Genomic DNA, 14,023 nt, shown 5'->3' with positions numbered 1-14,023 from the left:
AATAATGACAATATCGCACAGTTGATGCAGATTTGTTACCTGCTCATTTCAAGCAATGATCCAAATCTCCCATTCCATCACATCCCAGAAGGTGCTCTATTGGATTGGGCTAGTTCATCTTCAGAAAGGTTTATTGAAAAGATAGGGCTGAGATTTGTAGTTTTTTATATTTACAGAAATAACAAATGTTCAGGATTATAGAATAGTGAATACAAATAATAAACCTGATGAACTTTGACACATTACACACACATTACACACACATTTCACACACATATGAGCAGCAGCACAAAATTCCATGTAGTTATCTCCTGCTAGCAGTCATCGTTAACAAGCTTAATAGCTGTTATTAAGCTTATGTTAGTTACCATAGCTTGCAAATGCTAGCACATATTAAAATAAATAAATTATCTGTTAACATTTTGCATTTCAGTTCTGACATAAATTACTCTTTAAAAGAGTAAAATTAAAATTTGGGACTTTTAAAAAATATATTATTTAGCCATTTGGTCATTTCATGGCTCTCTTTGAGGCCTATCTCTTTATTGCCGTTGAGGAAATTTACAGATGCTCCGTTTACAGCTCTTGCAAAACTTAAATATTTTATATAAAAAATTTTAATGGAACAAAGTTACAATGAAAAATAGCTGCAGTAATGTTACTCATGGTAGTTCTGACTCTTGCCAACAGACTGGTATGTTTAAAACACACAGGTCTGTTAAAAAACAACCTTTAACTGCAAATGAATTTTCGAAGGTTAATTCATTTTGCATGAAGAACCAAGTGAAAGGTTCACTTTACTAGCTTACTAGCACTCTACTAGCTCTACTAGCTTTTTTAGGAAATTTCCCTTATATAATTTTCTTTAAACCTGTTGATACCCAACATGAAGTCTGTGCATTAAAGGAACCTAACCTTGTCCGGCTGTAAAAAAAAAAATTGCAATATTTCTGTATTTTTCTTATGCTTTGCTATGGTGATGCTGAAGTTTAACAGCACTGCTTCTTTTGTGCTTAAAGAAATCATTACAATTTACCATACCTTATCATTATAAAGCTATCATTAAATTATCCAACTGTTTTCTTCTTATCCTGTTTACAATGGGCCTTCACAAAACACAAAAACTTCAATTTTCCCATAGCAGAGCACAGCACATCACACCGCAGTGGGAAAAATAATCAGCCAGAGCTTAAAGCTGTATCAAAAGCCTCACAGTTCCTGAACAGCCGCCTTCAGAGGGGGTGACTCTTAGAATGCCTCAGCTTGTTTGTCTCATGGTTTAAGTGGTGCACATAGCCATGGAAAGATCATTAAATCACTGTTTTACCACTTGGCTTAATCCCCACAACAAAGGGAGAAGATACAAAAAAAAAAAGGAGAAACTGGAGAGAAAAAAAATGGTGGGTGAGATTAAGTAGAAACTTGATGGATCTAAACTGACGGCTCTGTTTCCCAGCGTTGCCAAGGGGAGTTAAGAATCTTGATTCCACATCTCCCAGTCTGAAGAGTGGCTGCTGAACGGACGTTCCCCGTTTACCCCTGCAGTGGCTACACCCTCCCTTGTAGTGTCCGCTGCTGTGGCCATCTGCCGGATTACCCAGCAGGATATATTTTTATAGAGAGCATCCTATTCATATCCTGCCTGCAAAGGTTTACATTAAGGTTGAACTCGGGTGCACTTACAATGGCAGATGAAATAGGCTCTATCCTTCTTACACCACCCCTCCCCATCTTCTCACTGTTTGGCAGACAGATAGCAGTGGGTTGAAAGGGGGTGCTTCACTGTGGCATGAAAGAGGATCTCATGCGATGCCACTGTCTGCTGCTGATTTTTTTTCAGGCACTGACAATAAAGTGGTGCCCAGCATGAAAAAAAACATTTGTATGTGCCAAGTGCGATTGTTTCTTCTAATAAGCATCAACAGGCCAACTTTGCTGTGTTACCATACAGGTGAACTCATTCCTGGGAAAATGTTTTTCTCTTTCTCAGCCTCGTAGGCGCGATGGCGTCCCCCTTTTTCCTCAGCCTAACGGGATTAGTCGTGCCAGTGCTACCCCGGCTGTCACGGTACTGTCTACTTCCCATCTCTCTTCTGGGCCTCTAATGTGATTAACCCATTCCCTGTGGTCCAAATGGTTCTGGAGGGTGGGTAGAGGGAAGGGGGTGGAGTGGAGCGCCCCCTTGGCATGTTCCACCCCATGGCTAACGCACCATCATTGGTACTTTTGTCGGGCAGGAAGGACTGAGGTCGGAGGTCTGTTAGGGCGTGCAGATGACTACAAGTGTGTAAAGAAAGAACTCATAGAGGCTGACACCTACATGTTACAATGTAAGGATGTCACTGAAATCATTTTAGCAGTCGTTTTATATCAGTTTCCTTAAAATCACCATTATGGACCCTGAGGCTTTTAAGGCTTTCAAAATCTGGTTCTTGCCTCTTTAAGCGTGATCATATTCCATTCAGGCACCTCAATTAGTAATGAAAATCTGGTCAAGCTGATTTGTATTATGACTTTTGCTTTCAAAGACTGCAGCCCTGAATATTGACTGCTTTTTAAGCGGAGACAATAATAATTGCCTATGCCCATCATCTTGTCAAACGTCAGCGTCGCGGGGCTTCGCCTGTTTAACACATGTCACGCTCATTTTCAACTCATCTGCTGCAAGTCTTCTTCAGGGCATCTGCTGCATGCCGAGGATCACATGCCCTTTGCCACTGCTCAGAGGGAGAAGCCTCAGACCCAAGAGCGACATACAAAACCCAGAGCTGAAATCACCTTTACAGTGGCAAGCACTTGTCACTACACATTATATATCTGTGCGGTGACATACGGCATACTGTAGCCTCTCAGTATAATGAGGAAAATTCATTAACATGTGCGTGTTAACTGTTATGTTAACAAATTAGATTCCTGATGAAAAGGCCAGACTCTAGACAAGTTTGTTGTTTACAGGAAAAATGACACTATTAAAAAACATGAAAACTTTTCTTTTATTATAATCATGTTTATTCAATTTACACCTTACCTCAAAAATGAAAAACTACTTGCTATTAGGTCTTTTGAAATTTTTTTGCTACATAGTAGTGTTTTTATATGGAAAGTTTGCAGCAAGCTACACAATTATATTATTATGAGAACTTTATTAAATAGATTTTAATAAGTATCTGTTAATCCTGGTTGAAGTTTGAAGAGTACAGATGAGAGAACAAAACTGTCAACCTGGTCCAACGACATCTATCCTCACGCTACGCGCAGAAGGGTTCACGTGAGTCCACAGCCGTGGTCGGGCGACAGCACGGAGAATTAGGAGTCTTAATTAAGATTTTCTTACACCTCTACATGTGCTGTTGGAAAGCGAGACAACAGGCTCGAATAGGGTGGGGGCACGGTGGATTTTTAAACAGCTGCCTGCGCTGAAACAAACCCCAAAGTTGACGTGAGGATGCACACGATGCAAGAATGTGTGTCAGTTTAGCCACTCCTTCAAAGAGCATCCATGAGATGGTGTGTGTGTCGGAGAAAGGTGTCAGTATGTGCACTTATCTACATTAAGTGTATATGTTTACACTTTAGACATTGGTTAAAGAGAAAAGAGACAACAATCCGACATTGTGGTTGAAAGACAATGCCATGCTTGAGGGGGTAGCACCCCTTGTGTGGAGATTTGGTAGGTTTCCAATCCTGATATCCAACCGAGCACCATGTAATGGAAGGTGACGCTTATTGTATTAGTAAGAGCTAATGAGTGTCTAAAAGCCTGTGTGACTGTGTGCGCCAAGGAATCTCATCGTGTGTGGGGGGTGGTAGGAAGAACAATATATCTGCTAAGTAGAGGAGGCCATGAAGTGCAGCATGGAGAAAAAAAGCAGGTCCACCATCAATACAGAACTCAGAAGGCACGCGAGGCCTCAGAGTTCTGTGCATTTAGGTTGTAATAAAGATATAAAGAGGAAAAAATGACAAAGAAGTTTTAATTGATGATAAGTTTATACAGGTAAGCTTTAGTTAACATCACAATTCGCACATTGGGTGCGTTTGCAGTGAAGCTTTCTTTGATCAAGTGTCAAGTAGACACGTAAAACACCCACTTCTCTTTCAGACTGAGTGAAAAAAAATATTGAGGTTTCCCTGATCACTATATGAAAATGACCATTTACAAATGAATGCCAAACACAAAATTTAAAAGTAAATGTAAAGGGGGGCAGTAAAAACAGCATGATTCAAGGATTCAAGGAGCTTTATTGTCATTCGCATCACATGTTAACATGACGTGGAACAAAATTATGTACACACGGTCCCGGAGCGAAAAGACACAAAATAATGAAGAAACAGAATTTTTTTTAAAAAGTAATAAATGAATAGTTGGGGTTTTTTTTTTGTTTTTTTTAAACAAACAGAATAAAAGGTAATAAACAATACGATAAATAATACGATAGAGTGCAACAACCTGAGTACCAGTATGGAGTATGGGTATAGAGTGTAGGTATAAATATTGGTATAAATAAATACTTTAGCAGTAAAGGGCATGATGACCAGCATTGATAAAGTGACAATATTCGTTAAAGTTAGCTCCTTATCTTTAAATTTCATACAAGTCTCTGCATCTACTGGCTGATTCATACATGAGTCCAAAAATGACATAAAATTTAGAACGTAGTAGCCACCCTCATGTGCAAACATTGTTAAGTTTGAAAAACTCCGGATTTGTGTGAAGATGTGATGCTGGCATGTTTAGATGATTTAATTTAAATTATTTTTTAATGCATGTTTAGATTTAAAGACCAAAATATGTTGCAAGGAGACAGTATTGCACCATATTACATAATGGTTAGGTAACAGTTCCAACTCTATGGCTTTTAGTAACTATAAAGTTGAGCAAAATACATGCGGCCTGTAAAAATGGTGCAGTACCACCTATTTACCACAAGGTGGATACCTAACTAAATGAATTGAGCTTTATTAGGTGGAGTGGTATCCTTACCCTTCAGCCAGTTTTTAGGCTCCTTTTTAAACTCTGGTGTTCTGTTGTTTTTTGGAAACATGCATAATTTGAAGTAAGAGTCTTTTTCTTATTTCATCACATCAAAATGATTTTACATAACCCATTACAGTAAGTCTCTTAATTCTTTGTCCACACTTTTTTTAATGTAAACTTCTGATACTGGCAATATAGGTGTACAATGTATGTGCACTAAACAGCTACAGTGTATCGCTTTTGGTTTCAGTACATAGATCCAAAAGCTGTTTGGTTTTCATATTGGCACAACTTATAGAAAGATTATGGGCACTGAAAGTACCCATATAGGCCCTTTACACAGGATTTATTTCCTAATGTTGCATTTACTGGGTTACTGAACCCATAAAGCAAAAACCCGAATATGAGCCGTGAGCTGAAACTATATACAAAGGAAAGACGCTGAAGTTCCCCATAGGGGCTTTTATTTTCACACTGTATGCCTTTTCATACTTAAAATCTATGCTAAATTTAGTCATTCACCATGATTATGTATCATGCATTATTGCTGTGGTATTCCCAAATCCCTTTTTCATGTCCAGTATTATCTGCTGTTTTAGAAAGCTACAATAACCCACAACACCAATACTATTTAATTTATAACGCCCAGTTTTGATAGCTCCTGTCTTGATTAGCTATTGTTGAAGTCATGAAGTTGAAGTAGACTCAGTTCATTTCAGTGCCATTTCTATAGCGCCACATCACAACAGTAGTAGCCTTAAGACAGTGATTAGCATCCAGTACTTGCTCTAACCTACAGCATATTGGTTTGAATAATGTAGTCAATATTTAAAAAAACACCCCAAATTTACACATAAATGCAAATAATTACAGAAGTCACTTATAGCTGTACTTTCCTTGCAGCCCCCCACCCCGGTGTTTAGTCTTTGCCCAGGCTAATTTTCAGGTTAGCTTAGCAATGCAGCCAGCTAATTGGGAGCTGCACTACTGAATTTGTGCTCAGTTAGATCTGTGCTTTATTGTCACTGAAACTCCTGCCAAGCATTTAAACAAACAGCCCTCATCTAGGCCAAGATGGCAGTGAAGCAGCTGACAGTGGACACTTTTGTCAATGACCATCACAGTAATCAGGTGTGGGCAGTTTAATTGTTACAGTCCCTGAGTGAAAATTGTTTCGACATTCTGCATATGTTTCCTTATTTATATTACAACTGAATATACTTTCTGGCAGACATCCTATTGTAGCAACACACCAACGCCTTGTTGAATAACATTGTGATGAACTGCATGATTCACTGCTTCAGTAATCTGTTAACTGAGCGAACAGACCGGAGGTTTGCAGTTAACTATGTACCATAACTGAAGATAAATGAGGAGTTAAATGATGATGATTTATTGCATATGGTACCAACAGTGATGCTTATTTTATGTTAAAAGTAACCGCACTTCCAGCATTTCATTTAATCACATTATCTGCTGTTTTTCATTCCCTGCTGATTGGGATGGTTTGAACTGCCAGGAAATAATCCTGAGCTAGAGCTTTAATTGCAACACCCATTTAGTGGTGAAAAAACATATAACACTTTAAAAATATATATGAAAGGCTCATTTTTGCATAACACGAACAACTTTTACAGAAAAATTATTCTAAAAATAATCTCCTTCAATGTGCTACCTATAGTACTGTTCTTCACCATCACAGGCCAGTGTGAATACTGGAATTCTTGTCATTGTTCAGGATTTATGAATGCCCTAATTTGTTGCCAGATCACAAATTTGCCATTGCACATTGCTGCAAATGCTTTCACCGATGGGCGGCTGTGAAAAATAATGTCGTCAAACCAGGAGGCTGTCAAGTGAAGGCACATGGCCCACTGGAGATATACTGACATCAAGGAGCTGAAATGCAAGCAGGCTTTTTCAACCGGCCGGTGGAGTCTAATACTTGGCACACAGGTCAGCTTCAGTGCACTCATCTGAACGTAACTCAGGTTGACACAATTTGACCTCAGCCGATACCCCCTCTGCCTGCCTTTGTTTTCACATTCTCCCCAGGGAATTGCATTTAATACTATCCTTAGACATTCTATAAAAAAATTTCAAGTCTTCTAAGCTCTCATTTCTCAACATTTGCTTTTCTATTATTTCCCAGAACTCCTCGTCCTTTCAGAAACGGCCCTTTATAGACCTTCTGACAGAACTGTTTCTCTTGGCTTGCCTTTCAAAGAAACAGCTCCTTTAGTGGATTGAATGAAGAGGCTATTGTTGCTAGCTTAACTCCAATGTTTTTAAAACTTAAGATTTTAAAACTATATGTTTTTTACTCATTTAAAAATATCTCCTAAACACTGAGTTGCACTTTTGTCTCATGAGTAGAAGTCTAAATGTTGCTAAACCTTCCGTAAGCCATGTTAAACAATTTGGAACCAGTGATTCCGAAGGCTTCGCAGTCAAATGAACGGCAAAAGAGCAGTATGTTTAATGAAGCTCAACCCAAAAAGAAGTTAATCTTTCTTCTGTGGCTTTGAGCTTAGCATCAGGCTTTGCAGCGACTAAACATTTGATCTTTTAAAGCAGTGATCACCTGTTCACACAGGTCTGCACATTTAGTTGTGGGGGAAGTGTTTGGTTTGATGTTGAAATGCCACTTCTTTTTGCACAGTAAAGCTGTAAAGGTTAAGATGGCATATGTAGCATCCTTTCATTCAGTTTATTTTCATTTTCAAAATGGTCTTTTATTCAGTAAAAGTGGAAGAAAAGATGAGTTTCCTAGTGTAAGTCTTAAAGCAAAATTTGCATTTTCTTTCTTTTCAGTCAGTGAAATAACATTTATGATGAAAGAACACATTGCCAAACACATTTCCTCTCTCTAGTGGCTTAGTGGTGTTTTCCATGTTGTTGGGCACACAGTGCAAATATTTGAAAACTCATTTAAATTCTTTTAGGGTGAATCCAAACAAAAATAATAAAAAAGCACCCATCATTTAGAGGTAGCAGGTGGATGATTGTGCATGGTTGACCGATCAGAAATAAAAAGATGCCAGAAAGAGCATTCAAGAAGGGAAGGACGATGTTCCTCATTTCCTAATTAGCGTTTGGATTCTCCTTCCTTATCCCACGTCGTTGCAACAAACCAACAAAAAAGTTGAGTTAAGCCACAAAACCCTGTGTGTCTTTTCAGAGGAAATGGCTCCCTTGCGGGGCCCGGTGCAGCCGTGTTTATTTTCTAACCCTGAATGGGTGTGAGGTGTGAGGTCAACCCACCGTGATGCTGTAAATACTAACAGGGCCGGCTGGTAATGAGCGAGGCCACGGGTGAGCTCTCTATTCAACCCTTTAACCAAAAGAAACTGAACAGGGAGCAGTGTTTTTCTTGAACAAAGGTACACATAAAAAGAGATACATTTAAAACAGACAAAAAAGAGAAACTAATTGTCATTGATCTCACATTAATCTTGTCTGTAACTTCAGCTGCTGGCATTTTGTTGAATTTAATGCTTTAATATAGACCGGCATAAGTAAATTCCCTCATAGAAATAAATGTTTAAAAGGCCCATAGCTAGCAATGATACACTGATCCTCGTCAAGATATTTTGTGATGTGAAAAATGTGCTGGTCTATGCTCAAGAAGATAGCAAAAAGAAAATGTGATTTGTGAATATTAAATATATTTCATTTTTAATTTTTTTTCATATTTTGACCAAATAAAAACCTCTCTACTTTTCTTCTTAGCAGAATTAACCTTACCATGATGGCAATTGGAGATTAAAAGCTTAGGGCAAGGAGAATAACACAGTTGTGCTTTATTTCAATAGTAAAGCACTAACCTGGGGATTTATGGACCTTTGTCTCGAGTTTATTTTTATGTCATTTTCTTGTCTGCCTGAACTACAGTATTTCATAGATAGCTTTTGTGGGATATGACTGTGCAGTTTGCCTAGAGTTGGAGCTCCTATGGCGGCCTGTGGAGATCTGCCAAGCTGATGTTAAATGAAGCATGAGGATCATTATATACAACTACCTTCATATGATAATGAAGGAGGCTTGATTTTTATCTGGATTAAATAAACTTGCTTTATATATTTGGCCACGGGCATGGTTCATTACTGGGTTTTTAAAGAAAATTTATCTTAAACTAATCCCCATGTCCCAGCTGAACCTGGCAGAGAGCATACATGTCAATGCAGACAACCCGAGGACATGCAGCTTGGTCTTTTCAAGACTATTGTAGAACCTAGTACTCTAGTAGAAGACTTGTCCCGCATCTTTTTCTGTAAAACCAGACTCACGGCCGACCAGCAGATTTATCTGTATAGTAGATTGGTCAGAACTTGTGACGTTTTCTCTCCTGACAATCAGTCAGTGAGGAGTTAGTAGGTTAATACTAAAACACGCTGGCAGCACCCTTTTGTCAGATTTCTCACTGACTAACTGCAGTTGCACTGTTTGCCCATAGGATGTCACTATATATGTGGTTATCTTAAAACATCTGTTGGCAGAGTGTTTGTGCCTGGCAACTTATTGTAGTGCTAATGAAACTTGCTTGTTTCTCACTACTGTGAAGTTATTCATTTACATTATTGGGAAATATTTGGGATGAAAATAATTGTAAAGAAAGGACGGTACACCGATGCAGTGCTACAGAATTTCCAGGATGCTATTAATCATTTGACTCAACTCAGAGTAAATGTAAATAGAGTAGCACTAAAGTAAAATAATTAATAAAAAGCACCATGGTTCTGCATTACATAACAGGCCATTTAGCTGTGGTGCAGATATTAAACTGAACACACAAAGAAGTTACACCAACAGCAGCAGTGTCACAGTCTATGATAATGTGCATCGCTGTCAAAATAAAGAACAAAATAAAAGGGGCAGATATCACTTGTTGCACTTATTATTGCTAAATAATTCTACATATATGGAGTTTCTGAGATTTAATCTCCAGTATACTGAGCCTTGTGATAGTTTTTGCTGATGTAAGTGAGTGTCAAACTAGGTCAGCAATTTGGCGCTGATGGTCTGTAAAAGGTACTATCTCAACAGTAACAACGTGTGAGGTGTTGTGCTGCATGTCAGGTCTAAGTCGTTCAGGAAAATGAAAAACTAAAAAAACACTGTGTTAATGGAATGCACAAAACCATGGAGTGCCAGAGGATGATTTTTATTGTTTTTATCTTATGTGAATAAAACAGATTGTTTATTACATAATACATTCACTGTATAATGAGGACTGTATAGCACATAAACTATGTCGCAGTATGGTGGCGGTGTGGATTGTAGAATTGTTAAGGAGCCAAAATGTGGAGGTTTAACAAAAAGTAAGTAATACAGATCCAGCAAAACAAAATTCATAAAGTTAATCAAAATATAATTCAAGAAATCAGGAAACGACAGGAAGCAAAACCAACACAAGACATGAAAACTTTGAACTAAAATAGGAAAAAACCAAAGGAGACTAATGGCAGCATTTAACAAGATGAATGGGACAAGGAAACACAGGGGACGAGGCATACACAGAATGAGACAGAGGGAGTACGGTGACAACAGCTACAAGTACTAAACACAAATTCAAACACTAGAAAACACCCAAAAGGCTGAACTCATCCCAAGCATAAACATAAAGTAAACAGAAACCAGAGAGATGATTATGTAACAAGGAAACAAAGTCACAATAGAATAACAAAAAAAACCAAACCCAACTGGATTCCTAAAACTTCAAACAGAAGAACGGAAAGCCTAAACAGAAAGTCAAACTTGAATATGTGAACTAAGAATTCAAAACAGGAAACAGAGATCAAAGCAGGAAACCGTGTCCGTCTGCCCAGCGCAAGATTCCTGCTGGTAACAATCTAAACTTGTATGTATCATGCGAGAGCAGCTAGAATTTCATTGTTTAACAATGAGAGGTAAAACTAAAACTGTCTTTGCTGAGCTCTTTTTATTTGGGGTGCAAGATAAATACATTACGTGCAAAAGATAACCTTTCGAGCTAAAGATTAAGGGGAAAAAAAAGCCTACATCTGCACGCGTTCCTCATGTACTACTCCTGACTGCTTCTGCTGCTGTTTATCCTCCCAAGAAGGAGTTAGGAGGTCATATCTAACAGAGATAGGACTAATTTCATGTTTTTATGCAGGGTGCAGTTAAATGCCATGTCCTCCACGTGTCAGTGGACATAAACAAGGTTTTTGCATTGAATTGCACCAGCATGTTAGAGTTGTGTTTGGGGACTTTTAATATTTGTGCTAAAACCTCAGGTTGTCTATTTCTTTGTTAAAGAGAGATTTGATTAAAAAAAAAGACAACTTTCTCCTCTGATATTGTTTTAGCAGACACTGTAACCTTTAAATACCTATAGCTGTTTTTAATCCAAATAAAATCAAGGCTAATGCTTCATTACTGGGTATTTTTACATAATGATCCTCATGCTGCTGCTGTTAATTTTTTTATTAACGCAATTACCGGGCTCTTAGTGGACTGGGTCAGAGAGGTCTAATTACCCTGCGTCATGCTGGTAAATAGTTGGAGGTGTCTCTGAGCAGGTGGCCCTGGAGGTAAGAGGGAGACATGGGGCATACCGAGGCGGGCAATTACTGGATGAATTTCACTTTAATAAATGTTGAGCTACATTTGGAAATTCAGATAACGGAGCTTTCTGCCTAATGGGTGCTGCACTGAGGCCACTTGAGCAAGAAAATGATCTGAAAGAGGGTTTAATTAACACAAGCTACATGATCCAGGGAGCGCATGACAGAATGTTAAAGTGAGGGGGAGAGCACGCAGTACAGGGATAGTATGAAAATTAGTGAGGGGGAGAGTGAGGTGGGGAGGAGTGGTCGGTATGCCAACTTTTATTTCACAGGTTTAAAGGCTGAAATGTGCTCCTGGTTTCTCACATTACTACAGGAATGAGAGTGAGTCACAAAATAACACATGTATACACTAATATAAAAGACACGAGTGCAGAGCCTGTGGGCAAACACCTCGAAATATAGCTCGGTTTGATCGCATCATGCTGCATATTCATGCTACGTAGAATATTTGACATTATAAGGAAATCAGATCAAGTTACCATCACTGGGTAAGGAGTTTTCATAACTTGATAATGATGATATTTAGTCAGACTTTTTGTTCATGTTGGAAATAGTAATATTTGCTATCAGGGAAACATCAAAGAATATGCACATTCTTTGATGTTGGCTGTAGCTCAGGTGGTAGAGAAGGTCACCTACTAACTGGAAGGTTGGTGGTTCAATCCTAGTCTGCTCCAGTCTGCATGCCAAGTATCCTTGGGCAAGATACTAACCCCATGTTGCTCTCCAGTGCATCCATCGGAATATGAATGTGTGTGGATGTTAGTTAGGAAGCACTTAGAAACAATAGAAAAAAGTGCTGTGTAAAGCGCTTTGAGTGCTCAAGATAGAGTAGAAAAGCGCTATAATATACAGTATATTTACCATTGTATTTGCTCACTATGGTAAATGTTTACACTATATACAGTATAGTGTAAGCAACCACGATTGTAACATAGTGAAATTTTTATCCCTCCTAGATATTGAACAATGAACGATAAGTAGTATTATTACAGGTTTGAACCATTTAAGAACCACAGCAACTGACTGCAGCAACATCAGCACAAAAACTGTGTGCCGAGAGCTTCATGGTATGGGTCTCCATGGCCAACTAGCTCCTTTAGGTCTAATGCGTATGTGGCCCAGTACTTTAGTCTGTATGCTTTATTTTAAAATGGCTAAATTGAGGTCAGCATATGTTCAAAAAGATGAGGCTTTAGACAGCTCTAAACACTCTGTTTCAGACAGTGTTCTGTACTCTTGGCTCTCTATGATGTAGATGAGAGCAGGTGTCTCTAATATGCTAATCTTAGGCCCACAGCTCTGGCTATGAGCAGAGATGCCTCGCTACCCACCCACCAACTTATACAGACCTTCTGTTTACAAGGGGCAGCCAGTCAGAAGAAAGCTAAAAATTGTGGAACTTGAAATGATCGTAATAATTAATAATATTTATTACAGACTGAAGATAACCTCGGTATTGGAGGGATGCATTCTTTCTAAAGATGCCATCTCTTTGAAAGTTAGTGTGGTTAGGTTAATTAGGAAGTTGGCCCTAGGTGTGAATGTGAGTGTGAATGGTTGTCTGTTTCGCTGTCTTAGCCCTGCAACAGACAACCCCGTTTTTTTTCTAACCCGCTTTTCGCCCTATGGCAGCTGGGATAGGCTCCGGTCCCCCCACGAGCCTGAATTTGATAAGCTGAAGAATTTGGATGGATGGCTGTTTTGATAGTGTTACACATGTTACAGATTGCTTAAATATTCCATAGGTGTTCAAATATAATTCAGCAAACCATTAAGTGAGCTGTTTGTGGAAAGCTAAATGTTTCCTCACTCATTTAATAAAGTTTTTCTTCAAGGCTGTCGCTCCTCTGTACTTTATTTTCCTGCTATGTTGAACAAATACAGTGACCGAGGAATCCATTGCAAACTTTCTTGACTTTTTACCTCTACCTGAAGTTACTGCAAATAGCAAAAGTATTGCTGCAACCTGATTGTGCCGCATCGAAATGAATCTCCTAGTTTCCAGCTTTTTGATGATGCACAACACTTCTAAGTGGTACCTACTGTTGACCCTGGAGTTACTATACAACAGCCCTGCTACCTCAACCCCCTCCCCCCAACTCAGCAATGTTATACAATGAGTGCTCTCAGCTATTTATAGTTGGTGGTTACTTAGAGGAAATGTTTTTTAAAGGGAAATCAGGAAGAATGCATATGTGCATGAGATAGCTTAGCATGCAGTGACATAATCATATGTTTGAAAAGTTTTTGCACATGTAATTCAGTGTTGGACCTGCATTATGTGTTACAGAGAGGACTGCATTTTGGCCTGTAGCTCATGTCACTTTTGATGTTTTTAGTGTTTGTTGCACTAAAGCCTCACCGTATAGGTCTGTGCTGTGTGTATAGAAAGAGGACGCAGGGTTTTGTTTTTGTTTAAACAGTGTATATGTGTGGTTTTGTGCAT

The sequence above is a fragment of the Oreochromis aureus genome, linkage group 10, assembly GCF_013358895.1.
Source record: "Oreochromis aureus strain Israel breed Guangdong linkage group 10, ZZ_aureus, whole genome shotgun sequence".
NCBI classification, from domain to species: domain Eukaryota; kingdom Metazoa; phylum Chordata; class Actinopteri; order Cichliformes; family Cichlidae; genus Oreochromis; species Oreochromis aureus.
This window is presented reverse-complemented; position numbering follows the sequence as displayed.